We start from the raw sequence: 12,767 nt of genomic DNA, 5'->3' as shown, positions 1-12,767 counted from the left end.
AACATGCAAGACATTATGCACCCACTACATGCGGAAGCGCCAGACAGATGTCAACATTTCCAGCGCATTTGTTTCGTATATTAAGTAATTCTAATCGGATTGACAAAGAGCAGAATCACAGAGATAGATCTGTGTGTTTAAAAAGATTGAATTTGGTTGATACATGTAAGGTACCAGTTTATGTAGATTTATTTATTGGATTAAAGTCTTTGTTTTGAGGTATACAAACAAAAATGGAGAATCGGAAGAATCTTATACTTCAACTGAATACATGAACAGGTGTCACTTGTTTCATCAAATCATTTTAAAATTTAAAAATGGTATGAAAGCAAATTTGATTTGTTTTTTGTACGCACAGAAGAATTTCTTCTAGCTAGGGAATTATTTTCCACTTCAATCCTGCATTGAGAACAAAAACACTGTGATTTCATTCTCCCATGCCAATCCCAATCCAACCAGCCAATGTCAGGGTGCCACCAACGACTAAGTAAGTCGGGCTTAAATTTGTTTTCTTTTTTTACGTTTAATTAGAAAACCATAAGGCCAATTGAAAAATAAATTTGATTTCGTTATAAGCATTCAATTCTGAATCGAAATCCTGTATTTTATGTGAAATTTAAAATTTAGCCAAAAGTGAAAAAGTAGGAAGGCATGTTGCCTTCCCACTTTTCTTTTTGCCAAAATCAGCAAAAAGCGAAATCTCTTAGAACTCCATGAAAATCACACAGTATATTCACAATTTAACGCTGATTCGGAAAAAGCCACTCGTTTTCTTGTCAAGTTAGCCGTTTTTAAATTAAAATGAATATTCGTGCCAAAAGTAAGAAAAGTCGGGCTTATATTTAGTCGGGCTTAAAATTTTTTCTGCGAAAACCGGCACTCGTCCAAATTGGTTGAATGTCATAGGATATACTTAAAATTGAATGGTGTTTCCCATAAAATTTTTATTTAGGAATAATTGGAAATATACGGAATATTTCTGCTGCACAACGCTAGCGCTCTAGCATACTGGCACGCTAGTCAAATATGCAGAATCTCAAGCAAACTCGGGTTATCGATTTGAACATTAGATGGCGCTGCTGGTGTCCTCCATTATGGCTGCGTGACGAAGTAACGTGTGAAATTTGTGTTACAAGTATTTCTTAATTTTTGTGGTTTCTAAGGATTGTTCACCTTAAATGTAATTGGTTTCGTCATTAGAAATGTGTTTAGAATTGCAAAACATAAAAAAAACTGGTTTTTGTGTGCAATAGTTTGAGTTGTCATCACCAATCCAAGCTGCTGAAAGAGATATTGGGCATTTCTTGAAACTGTGTGACGAATTTTAACACAAATCACTGAAATAATCCTTAGATCGAAAGTAAGCCATCATGACCATAGGTTATTAAAACTTACAACATTATCTAATTCTAAGAATTTTTATCAGCCTGTAGCTGTGCTTTAGTTAAATGGTGGATATCATCCCTCAATCACAGAATCTTAGTCTATTGTGCTGTGCCATCTATCATCGAACCACTTTCCATTTATCCTTCTTCATAACTTACACTGACGGTAAACCATCAATATTAAGACTTGAACAGCATCATCTGATTGGAAAAATTGTTATTAGCGTGTAGCAGGGTTTTAGTTAAATGATGGATATCATCCTGCAATCAGAGAATCTTAGCGCTCTGTGTAGTGCCAACCATCATCTACCAACTTCCCATTAATCCTTCTTTGTAACTTCACTGCTGAGCTGACCATTATCCATAGACTACTACCTCATATCATGTATCATATGTAATAACATAATGTATTATCTTTATTCTTACAGGAAGTTAAATCGTTTTGAAATCTTAGAGCTTCAAATCTTCATCATTGGATATCATCTCAACCATTCCTCCTTGCTGCCTCATCGTCATCGTCCTAGACATGTGCTGAAGTCCTCATTCCCGTGCGGCATGAACAACGTATGTTATATTGGCTTCCAGTTAGTAATAATTTCAGTATTCTGATAATTTATGTTTCGTCATTCAGGTAGCTTCTAATACCGATAGCTGTCATTCCGGAAGGTATATGGCTCCAAAACGACCCAAGGCTATGACACGGAACATCATCGCGGAACGTCTTATTCATTGTGGTATTGTTTTGTTTTTTGTTTGTGTGAGTTAACCCTTTGGCTGCAACAAAGCCTTCGTGATATTCATTGATTAAGTCATCTAAAATTTTACATTTTTTTCATGCAGGCGGCGTACTTGGTACCGGTTATGAACATATTGTTAGAACAAGGTGTTGTCGGTGCGTCTCATGCCATGGGGAAAAAGCCAGAAGTTGTAATTGTCGCACCCACTCGTGAATTGGCTATTCAAATTCACCGCAAGGCGTGTAAATTCTCCTACAGTACGGTTTTAAAGTCTGTGATTATATATGGAGGAACTCTCACGAGCCATCAACGGTCAAATCTTCAAGCTGGGTGCAACATTTTTGTCGCGACCGCGGGGCGATTTAATGATTTTTTCTACCGTGAAGTATTTGACTTCTCGGGAGTCAGGTTTTAAATTTTGGACGAAGTTGATCGAATGCTTGATATGGGTTTCGGTCCCAATGCTGAAAAAATTGTCAATCATCCAACGATGCATCCGAAAGTATGTCCTCGATGGCTTTTGAGTATGAGATTTGACTGATTAATACTATTTGTTTCTCTGTAGGGAATCCGTCGTGTTTGTATGTTTTCGGCTACATTCCCAGATGAAGTGCAAGCGCTGGCTGCGACGTACATGGAAGACTACATATTCGCCACAACAGGCATTGTCGGGGGCACCAATCCGGATGTTGAACAGCTGTTTTTTCAGTGCTCGAAAAGAGATAAGAGAGCTAAGCTGATCGAAGTTTTACAAGATCTCGGTGGTGCCAAGACTATCCTTTTTGTCAACAGCAAAAAGACCGCGGATTTCGTCGCTGCATTCTAGTGCAATAACAACTTACAAGTAAGAATCAAAACTGTTGGAATTGGGCTAAGTTTCTTAACTTTAAATGTCTAGTCTACCAGCATCCATGGTGAGCGTAAACGAAAATCGTAAATGTCTCTTCCGAAGCTTCTGACAGAAGAATATGCTCGCAATCAACTCACGAATCATGTAAGGTATGACCTGTATATATGAATTAAGAGTTTTTATGCCTAATGCTGTTTTACTGTCTTATTATAGATGAACAATAAATATCGATCTGAAAAGGTTTCTTGTTTGGGGCAAGGTCCTGAATAAATTATTATGTTTGGATACACTACATGGAATTTCCATACATCATTTAGATTCTCGTTTAAAAACGGTATTTAATTTTTCATAAATTGAAGTGCATATCTGGGCTCCCTTCCTTTCCGTAGCCCCGTTTCCCCTTGACTCGTAATAAGCCCGTAGGGGGTCATGCCCCTACTGTACGGTATATATAAAAATAACATATACCGAGGTTTGGAGGGCTCTGGCCGGAAAGGGGACGTGGGGTGCCGCTTAGTCCGATGATGTGTTCACGGAGGGTGACGTGGCTGCCCACAAATCCGAACTAAAGGTTAATCGCTCCTGTAAAAATGTTCCAAATCTTCAGCTCTTCTTCCGGCTTCTCTTAGCCAATCACCGGGTAATCTCCCCGGTGGGTCAACAAGGCAGTGTCTCCCCCTGCCTGGGTTGACGGCAACTTTTGAAAGGGCTGTTGTGCCTTTTTAAAGTTGCAAAAATAATTGTAATGTGCAGAGAATTGTCAATAAAATTTTTTTTATAAAATATTTTTTCCAAAATTTGTTTTTTTCATTGTCTGGTTTTCGCCGCGTTCATACATTCCATGTAGCAACTTTTTTTTTTTATATGGCTTGCTCAATGCACTTTTATTGTTTATGCCACCTTTGATGGTAAGCACTGAGTCACATTTGATGATAAGTTTTTTTCCATTGGTTTATCATGCATCTGTAATTACTCAATTATTATCTAGGGATCGAACCCTGGTTGTTCGGCATCCTGCGCCAATGCTCTACCAGTGAGCCAGGAATCATATGATATCAAGTTGGCTCTTTTCTAGTCACTTGCGGACTTGCATTTACACTTAGAATAAAACTGAAATGCAGTACTGCAAAATTCTTTTCTTCATCTATTGTGCTTCATTTTTATATATCTATTGAGGTTTGAACCCAGGATAACAGATATCGCAGCTGAAGGCTCTACCGCAGAGCTATAGACCTTGTGAAAACAATAGACAGATAAACATATAATTCTGAAAGACTGCATAAACATGTAGACGATAACATATGATATTCGATATATAATGTGTATATATGTCTTGTGGCTCAATGATGAAGAGCATCGGCGTTGCACGCTGAATGGCTGGGGATCGGTTCCCGTACGAGTAAAATAAAATACAAATACAAGAGTACATGAGAAATTATCCAAGTATTATACGTTGTTCCTTGAATCTAAGTTGAAGAATTCAAAGAGTGTAATAAATAATAATTGAATACTTACAGATAAACGATAAACTAATGGAAACAATACTTACCATCCAACGTGGGCCAATGCTTACCATCAAAGCTGGCAAAACAAATAAAGGTGAACTTAAAAAAATTGCTACATGGAATGTATGAACGAGGCGAAAACCAGACAATGAAAAAAACAAATTTTGGAAAAAATATTTTATAAAAAAAATTTTATTGACAATTCTCTGCACATTACAATTATTTTTGCAACTTTAAAAAGGCACAACAGCCCTTTCAAAAGTTGCCGTCAACCCAGGCAGGGGGAGACACTGCCTTGTTGACCCACCGGGGAGATTACCCGGTGATTGGCTAAGAGAAGCCGGAAGAAGAGCCGAAGATTTGGAACATTTTTACTGGAGCGATTAACCTTTAGTTCGGATTTGTGGGTAGCCACGTCGCCCTCCGTGAACACATCATCGGACTAAGCGGACCCCCCACGTCCCCTTTCCGGCCAGAGCCCTCCAAACCTCGGTATATGTTATTTTTATATATACCGTACAGTAGGGGCATGACCCCCTACGGGCTTATTACGAGTCAAGGGGAAACGGGGCTACGGAAAGGAAGGGAGCCCAGATATGCACTTCAATTTTTTAAATATAAAATACCGTCTCGGGAATCTGAATGAAGTATAGAAATGTCATGTCATCCATCCAATCATTACAATTTATTCAGTGTCTTGCCCCAACCAAGAATCTTTTCAGATCCAATGTTACTATTAGCCTATACTGAGAAAAGAAAAACGACAGCATTAAGCATCTCAATTGTTGCTCATGTGACTTACATGACTCATAGATTCAACTTCTGGCAGAAGCTTGGGAAAGGCCATACAAATTGCAGATGAACATCATTGTATAAGGCTCTTGAATGATAAAATAGCACCCGTAGAATGTTGCATTGTTGATAGTTGTGTTCCCAGTATGCTGAAAATCCTTTCCTATTGGATAATTTTTTTTTTTGTAGATTAAACATGGTTGGCAAAAAGGAGGAGAAATAATTCATCATAAATTCAAAATTTTTTCAAGAAAATTCCTTTCATTCCTAAAGAGTCCATATATGATGTTCATCGCTGCAATGCCAGCAAAGTGAAACATCTTTAGGGCCATTTAAGTACCCAGCTTCACCAACACTCTGAACATAAAGGACAAGTTGTTCTTTAGCAACAAAAGCAGAATTATTTGAGGCTTCTAGCTGTGACAGAATTATAAAGGATTGCTGTTATACAGGATTCATTTACACAAGATGGTACTTCTCATTTGACAATGTGCATACTCTATTACTTTACCTCATACCTTAATGGTAATGCACTCTCAGTGTTTTTTCAACTGTAGGCTCACTCTTCCTTCCTGTAACACTTCCAGACTTGACTTGATCCCCCGCTAAAATTCTGTGAATGCAAAATAATAGAATTAAAAATACTTTTTCGGTAGACAAAAAACCGAAAAGTACCTAATCCATGTTTGATGTTGAACTCATGCCATTTCTGGGTTTCCGTACCACACCCATTTTCGGGAGTCTTTATGGCAATATTAATCAAAGCCCCACGTCCCACTATGAAATGGATGTTGAAAAGCAAATAAAAACCTGTTGAGATGGATATCAGGAGAATCAGAATAGATCTCAATCAACTTCAGTTATTCCCTTCCCTATAGTACTTAATGACATAGCATAATAGATATACTTGCCTTAATTCAGAACCATAGACCAACGGAAAAGAACACAGAAATATAGCTGTGAAAGCAGATCACTTTAAAACACAGGATCAGGTATAGGTCACCTAAGAGTAGACCTAAAATGCAAAGGCAAAAATATTGGACACGATTGCAGTTTACCAAGCATAGTAGCAAAATAAAATAATAATCAAAGAAAAACATATGCACACTTGAGTTGCCGAATGGGTAAGTTTGATACTTTGATGCAATCTATTCCAATCCGTTTTAACCCCCCCCCCCCCCCCCCAAAAAAAAAAAAAAAAAAAAATATCGGCCTTTCCTTCTGTTTGACTGTATCGACCGGTAGATGGCGATAGCAGGGGCAAAAACATTAGTCGAAAAAGACAGAATCCCAACCGGGAAATGGCTAGAAAATAAACCCGACAACAAAAATAAGCCCGACTTTCCCGGAAAATTTTATTTTTTCAAAATATTTCAATTTAGCAATGACACGATGTGCTTTAGTTTCAAAATCACCTATAATTACGAAAAGTGTTGTTTGCTTTTTTATGAGATCAGAAATTTCAAAAAAGACAGGAAAAAACAGTTACAAACGTTGGCGCGCCAGTATGGTACGGCGCAGTCATGCTACAGCCCAATATTCAATATATTTCAAAAATAACTGCTTTGGCGAGCAAATGAACAAATTTCCTGAAAAAAGTCTTTCATTTTGAGTGTAATGCATAATTTTTTAAGAATTCCAAGTGGTTTTGTCAAAATGTTTGGCTAGAAACATAAGCCCGACACACAGAGGGTCGGGCTTATTTGCCCAACCTGTTAGCGCACTCTCTGTTTTTTACGTTTATTTTAAAAACCATAAAGCCAATGCAAAATTAATTTGACTTTCGTGATTTCCATTCTATTTTGAATCGAAACCATGTATTCTAAGTGAAATTTAAATTTTGGCCAAAAATGAAAAAGTGGGAAGGCCTTCTCACTTTTGTCAAAATCGGCCAAAAACGAAATCTCGCGGAATTAGATGAAACCCACCAAAAAAATCAACATTGAACGCTGATTCTAAATATAGCATTAGTTTTTCCTTAGTTGTATAGTATCTGAATAAAACGCAGTTAAACAGATTCTAGTCTGTTTTTCATCGGCAACGCCATCTTGGAACAGAAACATCGTAAAACTCGGATAAATGCTGGAAATCTCAACCAAACTATGATCTAGACAGAATTCCTATCGGGAAATTTAATAAAAGTGAACGAAATTTGATTGTCTACAAGATTTGAAAAAAACTATTGTATTTCCATTATTGGCTGCAGAAACAACATTTACTTTTCTTTCCTTCCTTAAAAAATGAATGCCTTTAAAAAAAAAAAAAGCAAGTGCAAGGAAAATATTCCTGATCCTCGTTTAACTTAGAGTATAAATCTTTTGTTTTTAAAGCTACATTGAGGTTTCTAATAAAAAAGAATAATAACGAAAAAGTCCGGCTTATTTCACTGTCAGTCTTGAGTGTCAGGCTTGTTTTATTGCGCCCGAAAAAGTTAGGCTTATAAAGTTGATTCGGAATAAGATGAAACCAAACGTGTTCCAACAACATTGGAATGCTGGTTCTGCATAAAAAATTCTTTTCCCCCTTAATTATGTCAACATATTCTGGAATCGTGGAAGAAAACGTACAGATGTTGAAAGTAAATCGTTAAGCCTTATTTTATTACCCTGCTGGAAATTTCCACAGCTGTCCCAAAGTTCGACATAGAACCATTAGTCATTATTCAGTTTTAGACATAAAAAAAAAAACTCAAGTAAATCATACCTTAGCGAAAAACACATGATGTCCAGGTGGACTCCTCTAAGCTCTTTGCATTGAAAACTTTTCTTATACTTTCAAATCACGATTAACTACAATGTTCTCCTCACTCACTCACAATTAACACCAGCCGTGTTAAACACCTTACCTTCTCCACCCAGCTGTCAGCTGTACTATACAATGGTGTCAGATGGTTCAAAAACTTTCTACAGACCGATGTATTGCCGAGATATGCATAAAGTATTCGTTGAACTGTGTAGCGATTTCATAGAAATGACTTGGCCGTATCGTTTTCATGCAACACCAAGTAAACACCGTCGACATGTGTATTTCTAAAATGATAACTCAACCCCATGTTTATTAAATTGTTCAATTGGCATTTTCAAACGTTATTTTCTACATTCACTTTTTTTTCTAACATAGGTTATTCAAAATAAAGCACCTACTTCCATTCGTAAGGCTAGACAACATACGATTCGAATTTTGTTTATAGATTCTACACGAAATTTGCAATTTATCAGACCCATTAATTTCAACTTAGTAACTACCTCTAGAGGAAATTGCACAATTGCATAATTGCAATTGTTTAATTGCAAATTGCAAAATTATCTCTCAACTAAACAACATATAATTATACAGCAAGACGCTTCGTAGTTTTTATACCACTGCTTTCTGCCGCCAAAGGAAATCCGATTTCTATACTAATATGTCGACTTGAGGGGTTTGTATCTAAAAGGACACTAATTGTGATATTTCCGTCCCGTCTCCAACTTGAGAGCTAAAAGCTTGGAAAGCCTCCTTTGTAAGACGCCAAAAAGCTCCATCCTACAGAGTTGATTGGTTTATAGGATGACAACTGCATTAGTATGGGACAGGGTTTACATGTATAACCATTTTGTTTATAGCTCACCAGATGAAGAAGCATTGTGTCCTGTTATAGGGTCGCAGCAAAATTGTATCGACATCAGTTGCATTTCAAAAAGGAAACGTGTCCACTAGTCCAACGTTATTTATCGGTCTTTCTTTTTGGTAATGGTTGATTTCCTCTCTCAAAAGAAATCTTGTGAAAAGCAAGCCAATTGCCGATAAGGAAATACCGTAGGCAAAGTCCAAAACATTTTTGGAAGCTGCTCATCAAAAGCAAAACAAGTCCATTGGGTCCTATAGAAAGTAAGGTAACAATGATCTACAAAGCGTTGTGAGTACCATGACAACTCACTGCAGTTGGCTGAATAAACCCCGCAGAGTTTTCACCGGAAGGGAGAAATCTAGCGGGTGACTTTCTTTGGCCAGCAGCAGGATCATTTCCTCCTATAGTGTAACACAGATACTACTTGTATACACAAGATATAAAAAAAATCCGGTTTTTTACGATAGGCCGGATGGGATATACTGAGGGGGATCCTACCAGTAAGTCTAGCCTGCTGCTTATTTTGAAGGGGAAAGGAAATACACAGTTCGATGCCATAAAAAGTACGAAAATAGTTTTCTTTCTTCAAAAACACGGACCTGGTTTAGTGATGTCACGCTGGCTATGAACCTCTTTGACAGTTTCGACAGATGCTCGTGAAAACTGGACCCATCTTCGGAGAAAATGGAATTGAGTTCATGCTGCATCCTTTTTCTTTGGTGGAATATAATCTTCTTTACTATTTAGGTTGATGGGGTCTCTTGCACAATCTTCTTATATTAGTTGTATAATTCTAAGAAATTTTATAATGTCATGCGTGCGGATGGGCGCTCTAGGTCCTTTTAAATTCTGTCTTCATCTCTCTTTGCTATTGAACGGATAGAAATTATGCATGGTAGCATGTTGGGGTCAAACAAATTATGTATAAATACCTGAAAGATTTAATCGTTCCTTCGTCTAAATGTCATCTTTTTTCGCACATCGAATTAACGCGAAGTCCATTACATATGTTAGCCTCAGGGAATAATTAAAAAGGCGTGACGCGTTTCATCGTAATATCTTCCCGTCATTAGGTTTTTCGCACGCTCTGTGGTCGTGCTCTGCGCATCGTTTGAATGACTAAATTTACTGCACCATATGGCCTGGTGCTGTACAGTCAACTCTGCGGGTCATTCGGACGATAAATTATGCCAGCGCAGTGAGAGCAGAATTAACGACCTAAACATCAAAGATAAAAGATCTAAACATTAACGATATTATTTTAATCTTTTAGATAGAGAGAAAGAGGGAAATAAATACAAAAAGAAAAGGATAATGCACAGCAGCACTTTCCCATGCCCAACGATAAAAGGGGCGTGGTGGTAGTTGGTGTTCCTTCCATATTATGGGCGCATCCATTGCGAAATAAACATTCGGTCTCCTAACCATCAGCTGGACAGATGATTTTGAAAGGAATCATCCATCAGCCGTCCATACAGAAAAGCTCGGGAATCACCAGGTCTCACTTTTAGGACCATACCGTTCGCCGATTAATGATGTAGTATATCCTACAGGCGAAGTGAGGGATATTATATTACTTTGATGTAATTAATAATAGAATTCGAAATACCATAGTAGAATGAAAACCAAAGTTCATATTTGCTGTAGGTTTCCTTGTTTTCCCATAATCCCCGAGTATCCTTTAAAAAAAAAAAGAAAAAAAGAATGCGAAAAAAAAAAAAAAAAAATAGAAAAAGAGAGAACCATGTGCAAGCTCAGAGCATACGGTGGGCAGCTTCCTTTTAATGGACTGACGGACGAAAGAGATGAATTAACCCGGTTCGCTGGATTTCTTCCCTTTTTTTTTTTTTCCTTTTCGCTTTCGCTCTGTTGTGTACATATCCACGCCGCTCTGTCTGAATTATTTCCAGGAGAGAGAATCATTTCAGCTTGTGTAATCAAGATTGGAAAGCGACGGCCACAGCAGTCCATCCAATCTTGTACGTATTTAGCTCTTCGTGCACAGCGTGTGCTGCTGACCTCCTAATGTAAATAACAAAGAGTGACTTTGTTTGCGGCACATGCTGATAGTGACAACAAAACTGCAAGTCAAAAGGAACTTACCAGTCTGCAAAAGGAATAAGAAGGGACATTTTTTTTTTTTCTTTTCTTCCTCGAGCAGGAAGAACGATGACACATCAATATACTTGAGAGAGCGAATTGGACCACTTGTGAATTGATCGGCACGCAGGATCGAACTTGAAGCAACAAAAGAAGCGTTGCATAATGTAACGGGATATGAAAAGGAAATCAATCCGTGGTAGCTAGTCAAATGCAGATGCTCCGCCATTCGCGTATAAATTAGATACAAATCTAAAAGAAAGGGGGAAAACAGAAATCATTATTCATCAAGGGAAACAGGGTAGTCCATGCCCGAGCTGAACACGAGTTACAAAATTTCAATCAGTTTTCATTAAGGCTCTTTTCTTGTTTGCTTGTTCCGGCATGAGTCGAGTTCCGAGATTTGGGGGGAAGGGGGAACTCGTGTTTATTTAGTTTAACTGAAACGTATACGTTAGGCCCTATACTTTGCCCTGTATCCATCCCACTTGCTATGGACCCGGCTCGTTGTTGTTTTCTTTTGGAGGGGTAGAGGCGTGGGCGCTAGCGGACGGCTGGTAGCCATCCTTTATCTTTCGTTTCATTCTTCCCTTATACTTCTCTTTCTTCCTTCGGCCCCTCCCATCAGATAAGCACAGCAGGGTCATCAGGAGTTGACTGCCAGCCAAAACTTTAGTGTACACAGTATACGTAACACGTTTATAAAAAAAAAAAAAAAAAAAAAAAAAAAAAAAAAATTATATATATATATATATATATATAAAGAGAGAAAAATAGAAAAAAAATATATATAGAGCATGAAACCTTCCATGTCGATGACGCGAATAAAATAAAAATCGATTGAGCGGGGCGGATTGGAATCCGCCTCCACTGGATTTCTTTCAGGCCGTTTCGATTAGGGCAAAATATCATCGGCAATCCTGGACGATCAGTGCTTTCGTGTGACATTAGTAGACCAATCGCGAACAGCAACCTGATTGTACCTGATTGCACCCAAAAAAAAAAATGGAGAGGCTAGTTGTTGCCTAATGTAAGCCAGATTTCAATTACAAAATTCAATTGTCCATTTCGAATGCATAGAAACGCGTTCCGAATGTAACGATATTTGATATCGAGATGAAAGAAGAGTAGCTGCACGAGAAAAATAGAAAGGAAACCTTATGGCCTCATTACGCATATGAGGCACTCAAAGAGAATCCAAATAAACGGTACAATCCTATTTCAATCGCGAAATGATTGGGCCGCAATAGGCTTAGGTAAAAAGAATAATGTCGGTAAGTACCCACTCCTCTCAACATGACATTGCAAAAACATTTCGAGGATCAATATGCAACCACGTGAAAAGAGGTCGCAAGTTTTTCTTCGTTGAATAGAGCGCATATCGACGGATGTGTCCCTCATTTCTGCGTATCGCCATCATGGAGGATAAGCGAATAACGAAATGCGCCAGCTGACGTTGGCGTTAAACATAATAGCCAACTACATCTCGTTAAATAAACACATTCTCAAGTTTCAAAGTACGTGATAATATCTTTAATGAAATCCTTTTATTTAAAGGTTCAAACTTCTTGAACGACTCCCAAGTGTTAAAATAATGTCCGGGAAGCGCACAGCACGGAATGGGTTGTTGTGACATTTGAAGTGGTCCATTAGAATGATAGACTGCAACACACGTATTTCTTGTTTTCTTTTCATCATTCCCCCCCCCCCCCCACTGTAAAGACAAAAGAATTTGATGCCCACGCTGAAGCAGGAATCGATCCTTTTTGCTTTCCTACACGCAATCCTTAT

The 12,767-nt window shown here is 38.0% G+C and overlaps 2 long non-coding RNA genes across 6 annotated transcripts; one reads left to right on the top strand and one right to left on the bottom strand.

Moving 5' to 3' along the window:
* Positions 1–1,103: 1,103 nt before the first annotated feature.
* LOC130693017 (uncharacterized) lies at positions 1,104–2,160 on the top strand. The gene is made up of 6 exons (XR_009001614.2): positions 1,104–1,180; positions 1,254–1,360; positions 1,427–1,551; positions 1,610–1,779; positions 1,840–1,949; positions 2,017–2,160. It is a non-coding gene; the product is annotated as an uncharacterized LOC130693017 (long non-coding RNA).
* A 6,118-nt stretch (positions 2,161–8,278) lies between these two features.
* LOC130693016 (uncharacterized) lies at positions 8,279–11,775 on the bottom strand. Of its 5 annotated transcripts, none has more exons than XR_009420606.1 (6): positions 10,980–11,775; positions 10,486–10,898; positions 9,809–10,423; positions 9,476–9,744; positions 9,186–9,296; positions 8,279–9,127 (listed from the first exon to the last, which is right to left on the bottom strand). It is a non-coding gene; the product is annotated as an uncharacterized LOC130693016 (long non-coding RNA). The 5 variants fall into 5 exon arrangements; XR_009420607.1 differs by having other exon boundaries at positions 9,186–9,277; XR_009420605.1 differs by having other exon boundaries at positions 9,186–9,744.
* Positions 11,776–12,767: the final 992 nt, after the last annotated feature.

Source organism: Daphnia carinata, chromosome 3, assembly GCF_022539665.2.
Source record: "Daphnia carinata strain CSIRO-1 chromosome 3, CSIRO_AGI_Dcar_HiC_V3, whole genome shotgun sequence".
In the NCBI taxonomy this organism is placed as follows: domain Eukaryota; kingdom Metazoa; phylum Arthropoda; class Branchiopoda; order Diplostraca; family Daphniidae; genus Daphnia; species Daphnia carinata.
Note: the sequence above shows the minus strand (reverse complement) of the source record. Positions and strands in the feature narration are given on the sequence as shown.